This window comes from Garra rufa, chromosome 2 (assembly GCF_049309525.1).
Source record: "Garra rufa chromosome 2, GarRuf1.0, whole genome shotgun sequence".
NCBI classification, from domain to species: Eukaryota; Metazoa; Chordata; class Actinopteri; order Cypriniformes; family Cyprinidae; genus Garra; species Garra rufa.
This window is the reverse complement of record NC_133362.1, coordinates 31,599,992-31,613,045: the sequence shown is the minus strand read 5'-3', so window position 1 is coordinate 31,613,045 and position 13,054 is coordinate 31,599,992.

Below are 13,054 nucleotides of genomic sequence, written 5' to 3'. Positions count from 1 at the left end.
ATAATTGCTTAGCTTCAAGAAAAACAAAACTTTTATCCAAATTCTAAATGAAAATAATTCTTCCTTTACAATCAAAAACTGTCACTTAGTTAAGTTAAATGCAATCTCACAGAGTTCCATTATAACAGGGGTCACCACACTCGGTCCTGGAGGGCCGGTGTCCCTACAGAGTTTAGCTCCAACCCTAATCAAACACACCTGAACCAGCTAATCAAGGTCTTAATAGGTATAGACCATTTCAAGGACGTAAACAATAACAAGCGCGTTGGAGCCCTACTGCGCATGTCCGGTCCTGAAGCATTTCCGGTAGCGCTATTTCTCCGATCTGACAATGCGAGCACATTCTTTTAAAATCTAGCGAAAACGCTACAATTAAGTTAAAAAGCTGCTCATTATCTAATCGATGCTGCGTGTGTGTACATGGGAGATTGCTAAAAGCATATCACATGGATGAGAACGGAAATGTGGCGAACATTTATTCGTACAATGGATGCCAGCAGTCTGAAGAAAGACAGTGCAACTTACTTCATGTTTTGTTCCTAAGATATCCGGAGAGGTTGTTCGTGATTAATTAACTTGCATTGCGTGGTCAGTCTGTACTTCTGTTTAAATATTTGTTTTCATTAGAATATTACTTTTCACAATACATGTTGTTTCAATACAACACTAAATGTATGCTATTAAAATAAGCGCTCGATGCTGTTATTACGTATTGAATTCATTTCAAAATGTGTTTGGTTTGGTCGTGTTTGTTGCTGTGGAACAGTGCAAGAAGAGGGTATGAATGCTCCGAGTCATCATGTGATCACAAATAAACAAGACGAACGTAATTCAATGCAGGCTACCGTGTTATACATTAACCTGTATATCTGCAGATTAATAAATGCCCGCACAAACACACTACATACAGCATTCATAAATGTTTTTATGCACGTATTTACTGTACACACCCACACAATATGTAAGGGATAATGCAGGGCTGCCAACTCTCACGCATTCAGCGTGAGACTCACGCAATTGACACTTTTCACACGCTCTCACGCCACACATCCATTTTCTCACGCAGTCAAAAGCACCCTCAGTTAAAACTGTAATAATAAGATATTGGCTAAACAGATTTGGCAAAAGTTCCAGTGCGTATTTGTGTTTGTGCTCTGGAAATCGCCAAAAGACAACGTGTTTTCGTAGCGCTGAGCAATGTAGCCAATCACAGACATTTATGTTGATCTAGAACGCCTCTGATTGGCCATTGCGTTCTGAATTCACTCACCTCTAAACGCCAGATTGCACTTGTGGACTCTCACTGTAAATAAGCGGTTCATTGATAATGAAAGGACTTTTGCGATTAACTGAAGCAAGACGTTTTAGTGATTATCAAGGAAGGGCTATTGCGCACTCCAAGGCTACGTATAATCTGTTTAGCATTTGAATAAGTTTTGTTTTTTGTCCTGCTAACAGCTATATACCCGGTATACGAAGCAGAATTCCGGGAGTTATAAATCTCTCATGAATGAAGGATTCATTTACGAATATGAGAAAAATATAATTTCTCAGAACAGCAGACTACAGAAAAATATTTGGATTTTCGTGTCAAAATATATATTTTTTTAAATGCAGTTGCAATTATTTATAATGACTAATCTAGGAATTCTTTTACTGCACATAACTTTTTACCACAAGAAAAGTAAATAGTTTTGCAGCACTGCAACAGTTATTTTACATCATTTTATAATAAAAACACAGTATGACATTTTTATAAATATATTTAAAAATAACAAATAATTTCACAATGCTAGAAGTCAGACCAAATTTTAATTAAAAAAAACTGCTCATGCAAACGTGTGTAGCACCTTTTTTGTATCATGATTTAAAATGCAGTGTTTAGTTCTAATTTTCAATTTATTAATATTTTTTAACTGCAAAAACATTTCATTGCCAGAAAAAAATATATATATTTATGGCTGGTAAATTCTCTCAAATCACCAAAAAATTTCGTTTGTATCATGAATAAAATGGCAGATATGGCAAAAAGTTTTAGGCCCTGCTTGTAAGTGTAGAAATTACAACAAAAGTATTGTAATTCCCCTACTGTAGAATAAGAGAAAATAACATACTGGTGAAATACTCATTTTTATTTACTTTACAGAATTGTTTTCCAATATTACTGTCGTTGGAATAATACTATAAAATTATTATAATTATTATAATTATTATTTTTTCAAATTATTTTTTATTCTAATTTAGACTGAGACACTATATCACAACTAATAAGAGGATTAAGTCCCCTTTAAACCTCAAGATCAAGTCAATTCACCAGATTTTTTCTTTGTTTAGTTTTCACACTGAAACTGTATTGGAGCTCTGAATTGTGAACTCTCAAAGTGCACCAGATAGATGAATTTAACTGTAAAATGTACTAAATTTTCTTACGGGGGAGCATGCCCCCGAACCCCCCTAAAGACACTGCTGTGGGAATTCTCACTCCAAGCTGAACTCAAAAGTTGGCAGCTCTGGATAATGTACAGGCAGCCGGTAGTTATCGCAGAAATAAGCCCCGACAGTGTGATCAGGACCCGACGCGAAGCGGAGGGTCTTGTATCACACTGAAGGGGCTTATTTCTGCGATAACTACAGGCTGCCTGTACATTATCCCGCTTATTACACGGCTACTTGCCACATAAGGAAAAAAACTGGACATGAATATGAATTTGAAACCTTTTATTGGCATATTTGTTTTAAATTAACATTTTTATCCTTCCGCGAAACGATATAGTACTAACATTCAAACTATGTACGTTAGTAAAACAATATTACGGAGCCCCGTACAATTTAAATAGATTAATGTCGAAATTTTCCATTGTTAATTGTGGTTGTCCAGTGTTTGTCACAAGATGGCGCCAAACGGTAATCTTTGTTGGCACGGAGGGATTTTAAACATACAAGTAGTACCGGCTATGTGTTATTACTTTGGAGCGGTGATTATTTGAAAAGAACGAACCTGCAAATGTCTCAACTGATCAATCAGAATCAAGCATTCTAAAGAGCCGTGTAATAAATATATATAATGAAACTGAATACTGGTGTAATGTAAAGGCTGATGCCAATTCAGCTTTGCATAACACATTTTTTATAACAAAAAATCATTTAAATAATAAATCATGTTAATGAACATAAAAGACTTTTTTCAAACACATAAAGAAATACTTTGTCCAAACTTTTGACCAGTACTATATATAAACAAAGAACATTCTCTCACTTTCAACTGTTTTTATTTCCAACACATGTATTGATATGTAAATATTTGCATGAACATAAATGCTTCAACAAATGAAACAACAACAACTGAAACAACATTTGAACTGAAATGGAGTGCAAAGGGGGAACAAATGTCAAAAGCAGCAGTCTGTATCTGGCCTGGTCATCAGTAGCTTTAAGTACTACACTGAATTAGTGAATACTACACTCAAGTTCTCAAACACATCTGGGTGTTCATATGATCAGATGTCCTTGGGTGTCTACAGATGATGGCTCTCCTAAGGATAAAAGTAGAAAAACAATTTAATATAATGCACAATATTTAAAAAAAAATAATGCTATTATTGCTTAATACGTCAGTATATGTTGGAATTAACATTACCAAAGCTTATGTGATGGAAAAAATATTCACCATTAACATTACCTTTTGTTAACTACAGCTGATAACTGTTACACAATACCACGTTCAAGTTTACTTTCATGTTACTCACTGCTTTTGTCAACTGACAAGATAACTAGACGACTAATATGAACTTAGTTATAGCCCACATAACACTTAGCAATAAAACAGAAATAAAAAAACTTGCCTTTTTTCACTAACGTTACACACGAATCAAAGGGCAAGCTGCATATGTAAACAATGACAAAATGCTACTTTAAATTATACGGCATCATACTTGAAGAGTTAACGTAAAGATATACATATAATCAGATTAATTAAAAACGACATTTACTTGCCTGAATCGAAATGTTCGCTGTAATATCCTAGAGTTGCTTGTTGTTATCCAGCCTTCTCCTTCACTGCCGCAACTCGGGTGCATTTCTCGGAAATATACCGTAAAACGCGTCTCATAATGTTAGTTCTGGCCCAGAGGAAGCACACAAACACCGAACGACAAGAATCTAATTTTAAATTACACATTTAAACAGGAGGATTGTATATATTTGACCGCAATCCCACTGTTCATAAAGCGCTTTTCGCCATTGTTTTCAATGCGCTGGATCATTAACCGGAAACTTCCTGGGACCAACGACGTCACTTCCTTAAGCCGCCGAATAGCGCTTGAAATGGTCTATACTTGAAACTTCCAGGCAGCTGTGTTGAGGCAAGTTGGAGCTAAACTCTGCAGGACACCGGCCCTCCAGGATCAAGTTTGGTGACCCTTGCATTATAATCATCTCTATGCTGCATGATGAATCTTTTATTTACAATGTGGCTACACTTTCTTTTTTACAGTGTGACGATCGCAATGGCCAATCAGAGGTATTTAAGAAATCAGCAGCTATGTCTATGATTGGCTACACTGGTTATACACACAAAGCAGCACTGGAGAGGTTGCCAAATCTGTTTCAACTGAGGCTGCTCTTGCTTTCATTTGAGGTTGTTTTTCACTCTGTGAGAAATAGATGTGTGGCATGAGAGCGTGAGAACAGTGTCAATCTAGGCCAAATAAAATGTCAAATTCACATCACATGAGTCAATGGCTTGCATAAGACATTCATAAGTGGTCTGAATCGCTTGGCTCCCTCTACAAAAAGGTTTCATTTTAAATATTCATGCAACCATTTTGTTTCAACTAAGCGTTTTTATTTTAGTACTCTCAATAAAACAAATACAAATGTAATTTAAGTAGATATCAATTATACAGTAATATGTTAGGCCTACCATTGTTAAATGTAATATGGTGTCTTCAAGTCCTCCTGGGAGTTGGTATATAGCAGGGGTCCTGGAGGGCAGAGTTTAGCTTGCCTTAACACACCTGTCGGAAAGTTTCTAGTATTCTTAGTAAGAGCTTGATTAGATGTTCACGTGTTTTTTTTATTTGGGGTTGGGCACCCCTGGTATATAGTAAAGTTGGATATTCACTTTATTCTTAAACGCGGAAGTAAGCCTACAGTATATGGGCGAGACTTCTGGTTCATTAGCCGCTATAGTGTTTTCACAACGCGGCCATATTGGCGACACGGTGCATAAACAATGCCACTAGAAACAAACAAAACTTGCATATTTGGCTGATTATTTCTGCTGAAAATGGTCAATTATTGTCATGTTGTGGGCTGTTTTAATCAGTCAGACCTGGAAAAACATTTGGAGTACCATAGACTGCAAAAAGTTATAACAAATCAAGGAGAAGAGTGCAAAAAACGTGAAGTGCAAATCCACCTTATTTTTCAATGTGAAAGTAAGCTGTTTTCTGGTAATGTGTGAGACTTCTGGTTCATAAGCCACTGTAGGGAAATAATGAGAAGAATAACGAAATGCAGTAAATGGTAAAAATGTTTGCACTACAAACTATTGTGTTCATAATTAAGATAACACATTAAAATAATATGGTAATACACACCAGTTTGCAACATAAAGCAGTAAAACAAGGTGTTTTGTACAGTTAAAAATAGGGATGAGACCAGAAACCACACCCAGAAAATTTTCAAATGTCCACGATCGCTCTGTAAGGTTGAGTTGTGTGAATTCAAGTCGCCATAGGTCTGATTAAGACGTACCTATTCTTCAAAATTCACTCTACTTCTGCAAAATGATATTCGCATCAGCACGTATGTTAAAGCAATAAGCCCCAAGAAGCTGTGGTTTACAATATGATATATTTATAATAGCTATAGACCTTTTTCCTGAGTAAACGATGAGCGCCGCCATTACGAATTCTAACGTCAGATTGAGGATTGAATGCTTTTCTGTTCCGGTTTCCATAGGAACACATTCAAATAGCGTCCATCTGTTTTTAATGTAGCTAGCGTCCGCTGCTTCGTGTCATCTACACACTCATTAAAGTGAGGCACTGACAAATGACGGTCATTGCGACATTGCCAAGTGATGGCACTATGGAGCCATGTGCTTTTTAAAAACATTTTAATAGGTTTAACATCAGTTTATTAGCTCGGAATATACCCTAATTTGACTAGAAACAATGCAGACCGGAAATGCAAAACATTCTTTCAGTTAAGAGTCGGACTTACTTCCGTGTTCAGGAAAAACATCTATAGGAGAGAGAGAGAGAGAGAAGCCTTCTGAGAAGCCATGATCTGCATGAGCTCTTAGATTTTCTTCTTTGTTTGCTATTTTGAGAAAAGAAATAGACCAAAAATCTACAAAATCTAGAAGAATACCACATACAGACGTGAAATTTGATGAAAAGAACTCAGAAAATATAGTATCTTTATTTTTTAAACACAAATAACCAACGCAGAGGATTAGAAGATCAGACTTCTAGCAACAGGCCTGCTGGAAAATTGGAGGGAAAGTTTAAAACAGGAAAAGAACCACCTATCCACAGAGGAAGAAGCAGTGAGTACAACTAAAATTGCACTGGAAACCTTTTTTTGGGCTTGTTTGCTTATTTTTTCCAAATATAAGGCCATAAAATTGATTTTTTTATATTTTTATAATATAAGCTAAAAATGCTAAAAAGCTAAAGCTATGGCTAGCCCACACTCTGACATTCCTCAATGTACCAATTTAACTGAGGCAGAGAGAATCAGCCAATCAGAGCAGCAGCTGCAATCAGCCCACTGCCATATGCAAATGAGCTCCCCCCTCACCACCATACAGTCAGAGCCATACAGAGAGTTGCGACAACTCCGTTGACGCCAATGGACCATTTTTTTACAGCAATGGCGGATCGTGGAGACGCTCAATAGTTCCCGGAAGTTCGCGCTAATAATATCAGCGCCGTAGAGATGCAGCAGAAGAGATCGCTGTGATCAACTTTTGAACGGTAAGACATTTAAAGAACAAAACTGTAAAAGCTAATTAATTTAACTTGTGCATTAAAACAGATTGTTATTACATTATTTCTCACTTAATTAGTAGATTTACGGGATGTTATGCATTCTCTTCGTGCAGTTTCATCCATCATTGTGTAATTAAGGCTCTTAAACAGGATTTTTGCTGGTGGGAGCTACTTAATAGTTCTGGATTTATTGCAATGAATGCTGATTGACCTATTTTCGTTTCAGAATCATGCTAGGATATATATATATATATATTTACACTTAAACGTCTTAGCTACTATAGAACTACTGTGTGAAGGATCAGTGATGCCACAGGACTGAATTGTGATGAAGCATCACTTAACCATTTCTCCTGTTATTCTCCTCTACCCTGCTTTCAGAACAAGAACCACCTGAAGTAAAACAGTGCCAGCTCCTAAGTATGATTACATCACATTTTGTTAATGTAATCTATAGATTGCTCCTGCTGACTATATCCAGTTTTTTATGAAGACTTCAGATGACCAGCACCTATGAAGAGATGACGCCAACCCTTGAGAGGACTTCAGATGAAGCAGACTCTAAATAAACATACAAAACTGATAAATTGCCCTTGCATTGTAATCAACATGATCACATCATGCTTTAATTTGTTCATTGTTTCTGATTATGTGACGTTACTTAACTGCATGATTTGTATAGCTTAATTTCAGAACATTTCTGCAATATGAACATTACAGTAAAACAGATACGCCTGTTAACAGAGCTCTGATTTGTAAAGCTGCTAGAAACAATGTGTATACTAAAAAGTGCCATACAAATAAATGTAAATTTAACAAAACTTGATGATTCATTTTTTCTCCTCTCCATATCAGTAGAGTAACCATACATTCACTCTGCTTTATGTGACTGGTGCACTCCCATGCAGCACAGCAAACTGTAATGGAGACTGTTCAAGGACAACTTGGTTTATAATTTATTATAAATGTCTAAATCGATTTATGTAAATATGTGCATAACAAAACTCAACATACATAAAATATATGATTTAATGTGTAAAAATGTTTTAAGTTTTTTCAATTTGAATATACTACAAATATATTTTTAGATATTAATAATTGAGGGGTGCACAAGAATCAAAAACCTTAACCAAGATTCATTTTCACTTAATCATAAATATATTTACTTATTTGGAATTAATTTTAAAAAGACAACAAACTTAACACTTACAATGAGATTAGTAAAACGACAGTAAACATTAAGATGTGATTGCACTTGATTAACATACAAGCTGTAAGAACACACACGCACATATAGAAATAATTATATTTATTTATAGAGGCTGAATTACTTGGTAAAAGACCACGATGTCGTTTATATAGCAAACACGGACTTTTACCATGGTAACTTCAGCCTTAAATATGTTAACAAGGCAGGTACGGATCGCTAACCACAGCAATCCTCAAATATTAGCAGTTTTTATCTTTTAAAACCAACACTATTACAACTACATATATATACTACGTATACATGTATACATTATTTTATAAATAATGTCAATAAATCATTTTTTGTCAACTAAATACCAAAAATTGCTGTCCTGTCCCTCTAACTCAATGTATTCCAATTGCCCGCTATGAACTTCCTGGAACTATTTGAGGGCTGCGTGAATCACGTGACGATCGAGCGTTTTGGACTTCCGTTGTCGCAACTCTCTCTCTGTATGGCTCTGCATACAGTACCCCTCTGAGGTGAAATCTGACACCGCAAGGAAAACCTATAAGCAGAAACTTCTGACAAACAATCCAGAGACTCTGTTTGCAGATCTGTTCAAAACTGGAGAAGTCTGCAACCTCATTTTCTTCTCTGATCACCCCAGCGCCTGGCATAAAGCCATCATCAACCATTACCCCTCTGTAAAGAAAGAAGGCATCTGTAATGGCTGGAAAGTCAAAATCAGAGAACCGCATGACCCTGATATCACAGTGATGACTGTGAACATCTATAAAAATGGCACAGTCATGGTACAGGGGGACCTGAAAACATTCCAGGCGGACTACAGAACAATAGGTGAAATCATGAAACATGAGAAAGCTGTCCTATCTGAAAGCTCGTCATCTGAGCAAAATCCACCGATCAGCACCTCAGATCTCAGACCCACTCCTGCAGAAAGAGTTGAGCACATCTCCCCATCCCTGCTCAGAGCTATCCCTCTCCTACAGGAGCACTTCACCAAGCTGGAGATGGAGATGGTGCAGCTCAGAGAAACGGTGCTGAAACAGCAGCAGTCAGGCACATGTGCAGCTCACACTGAACTCCAGCAGAACACAGAGCTCTTAACACAGAGACTGTCAGCCCTCACACAGCACATGAGAAAGCTTCAGACAGAGAAGGACAGCTATCAGTGTGAGCTGACCGCACTGAGACTCCAGCTAGAGGACAGAGAGCAGTCCACAGCAGAGATGAGGCAGCAACTGAGAGAGATACAGGAGGAGAGAGAGCAGCAGCGCAGCGAGTTCCAGGCCCTGAGAGAGCAGCTGAGAGAGATCCTCCTGGCCAGAGAAGAGCCAAAGCAGACCCACAGAGCTCAAACACTGCCCTCCAGCCCAGAGTCGCCGAACACAGGAAGTCAACACCCAGCCCTCAGCGCAGAGAGACCCGACTCAGCCCGCTCACAGCTGTCACAGCACCCCCTGTCAGGCTCCTCAGCACAGCAGCATCAGCCCTCGTCTCACAGCAGCCCAGCACCAGCCAGCACAGAGGAACCCGAAATAGCTCTACTCATCGATTCAAACGGCAAATTCATCGATGTAAAGAAACTTTTCCCCCAGCACAGAGCTGTTAAACTCTGGTGTCCCACCACTGACAAAGCCCTGGAGCTCCTGATAGAGTCCCAGCTATAGGCCGGCCCAGCCACATCATTATCCACACGGGCACCAACGACCTGCGGAGCCAGCAGGACCGAGTGTCGGACTCCCTCAAAGCCGTTGTGGATAAAGCTAGAGAAACTTTCCCCAACTCCAAAATCATCCTGTCCACTTTACTTCAGAGGACAGATTTCCACCCCAAAACAATTAATAAAATAAACTCCAACATCGTTAGACATTGTGCCCTCCTGCCCAACGTCCACTTGGCCCACCATCCAGACCTGGACACTGAATGTCTATACGACCACGTACACCTTTATAAGAACCTGGTACATATCCTTGCAAAGAGACTCAAAGATGTCACTCTAAACAGGACCAACCAGACCAGCCCCAGGTGGAGCAGAACTAGCCCTAACCCAGCCAATCCACCAAGACACACTTCAGCATACTACATCCCAGCCCACAGAGCCCCGACCGGAGCACCACCCGAAGCACCAGCACCCAGAGCACCAGCACCCAGAGCACCGCCCGGAGCTCCAGCACCCAGAGCTCCAGCACCCAGAGCTCCAGCACCCAGAGCACCGCCCGGAGCTCCAGCACCCAGAGCTCCAGCACCCAGAGCACCGCCCGGAGCTCCAGCACCAGGACAGGATCGCTACAGACAGAGACCGTTCTACAACAGCCCCACAGCTCCGGACCATCCAGGCAGACCAAGCTACGCCCAAGCTGTCAGCGGAGGAGCAGACCACCCTAACGCTGAACTCCACGACATCCAACACATACTGAGTATCATCTGCTCCCACCTACTAACAAACAGTGGACAGTGGTAAAAAAAGAAGAAAAAAAAGAAAAGAAAAAAAAACTACCTTATTATGTGGTATTCATGTACATTTAATATGGAATTGTTGATGTTTTGAGTTCCTACCATAACTTTAATTCCATATTGCATTGTTTTAATTTAATCTATATTCATTTTGCATAATTTCTCTTTTCTCAGAATAGCAAACAAACCATACACATCATTTTAAAAGTTTACGATGAAATCACTTAGTTTTTCTACGTGGAATATTCAAGGTCTAAACTCCTCAGTCTTTGGCCTAAAAAGTAGAAATTCTGATTTTATGAAAGAATTACAAGACATAGATGTCATCGTCTTACAGGAAACCTGGTGTAGAGGAGATTCGTTCACTGGCTGTCCCTCAGGATACAGAGAGATTATATTACCATCAGTCAAACTCGCATCAGTCACACAAGGGAGAGACTCGGGAGGGATGATAATATGGATTAAATCTGAACTGTCCATAGAATTAATTAAAAAAGAACAACATCACTTGTGGCTAAAAATACAAAAAGGAATGATATCAGCATCTAAGCCTGTTTTCCTCTGTGCAATTTACATTCCACCCCTCGAGTCTCCGTATTTCCAAGAGGAAACTTTCCAAAACATGGAAAGAGAAATCAGCCATTTCCAGGCCCAGGGAAATGTGCTGCTTATGGGTGACTTAAACGCCAGAACAGGAGTAGAATTAGATTTCATTGAATCGCACGGTAGCAGATTCATCACAGGCAATAACGACCTGTACCCTTCTCACCCCAGCAGACTAAACTGTGATGAAACCGTGAACGCTCACGGACGGCAGCTGCTGCAGCTCTGCCGAGGACTGGCTCTGTACATCGTCAACGGGAGACTGCGAGGAGACTCGCTCGGCCGATACACCTACAGCTCAGCTCTGGGGAACAGCACTGTAGACTATACCATCACAGATCTCGACCTTTCCTCTCTGAGAGCATTCACAGTCAAACCCCTGAAACCTTTCTCAGACCACAGCCAAATCATCCTCTATATAAAGCAATCTGAAACATCACCCAAACCAATTAGGACCCCATATCAAATGAGCAAAATAATGTCTTTCAAATGGACAGAAACCAGTGCCAGTAATTACAGCACTGCTGTCGAATCCCCAGAAATACAATCCCTCATTCATTCCAAATACTTCCTGTATTTGGAATGAATGTATGAGGGATTGTATTTCTGGGAATTACCCTAAAAACCAATTCGGCATCAATCAGGAAGTACAAGACCTAAACAACATATTCTACAAAACAGCACAAAAAAGTAATTTGGCAATTGTTAAACCAAAGAAGAAAAAATATTTAGATACTAACAAATGGTTTGATTTGGACTGTAAGGCTCTGAGAAAAAACCTCAGAAATTTATCAAATCAAAAACACAGACAACCAGATAATCCGGACCTCCGCCTTCTCTATTGTGAGGCACTAAAACAATACAAAGCCACACTCCGGCGGAAAAAAGCACAGTTTTTGCAAAACCAGTTTGAAGAAATTGAAAAATCTATAAACTCACACAAATTTTGGGATAAATGGAAATTGTTATATAAACCAAATCAAGAAGTTCTGGCAATCCAAGACGGGGAGAAGTGGAAGAACCACTTCCAAGAATTATACAGCCCAACAGAAATTCTAAATTATAATCAAAATGAAATAATTAATAAACTAGACAATTTGGAAAGATCAATTAAAGCAAATCAAAACCCTTTAGATTTCCCCATAACAATGACCGAATTGGAAGAAAAATTAGGAGTCCTTGAGTCCAAGAAAGCCTGTGGTGTAGACAGCATCCTGAACGAGATGCTGAAACACACAGACCAAAGCTTCAGACTGGCCATGCTCAAACTGTTCAATGATGTTCTGTGTGTAGGGTTCTTCCCTGAGATCTGGAACAAGGGCCTCATCAGCCCCATCCACAAGAGCGGAGACAAACTAGACCCCAACAATTACCAAGGCATCTGTGTGAACAGTAACCTGGGGAAGGTTCTCTGCAGCATCTTAAATGCCAGACTTTTACACTTCCTTATGAAGCACAATGCCTTGAGTAAATCCCAAATTGGCTTTCTTCCAAAATGTCGCACATCCGATCACATCTTTACATTACAAACACTAATTGACAAATATGTACATCAAAACAAAGAACAAATTTTTGCTTGTTTCATTGATTTCAAAAAAGCATTTGATTCAATCTGGCATGAAGGATTATACCTAAAGCTTATCGACAGTGGAGTAGGGGGGAAATTCTATGATTTGATCAAATCGATGTACACAGCCAGCCAATGCGCTGTAAAAATTGGAAACCAAAGAACCGAATTTTTCCCCAAGGGGCGCGGAGTGAGATAGGGATGCAGTTTAAG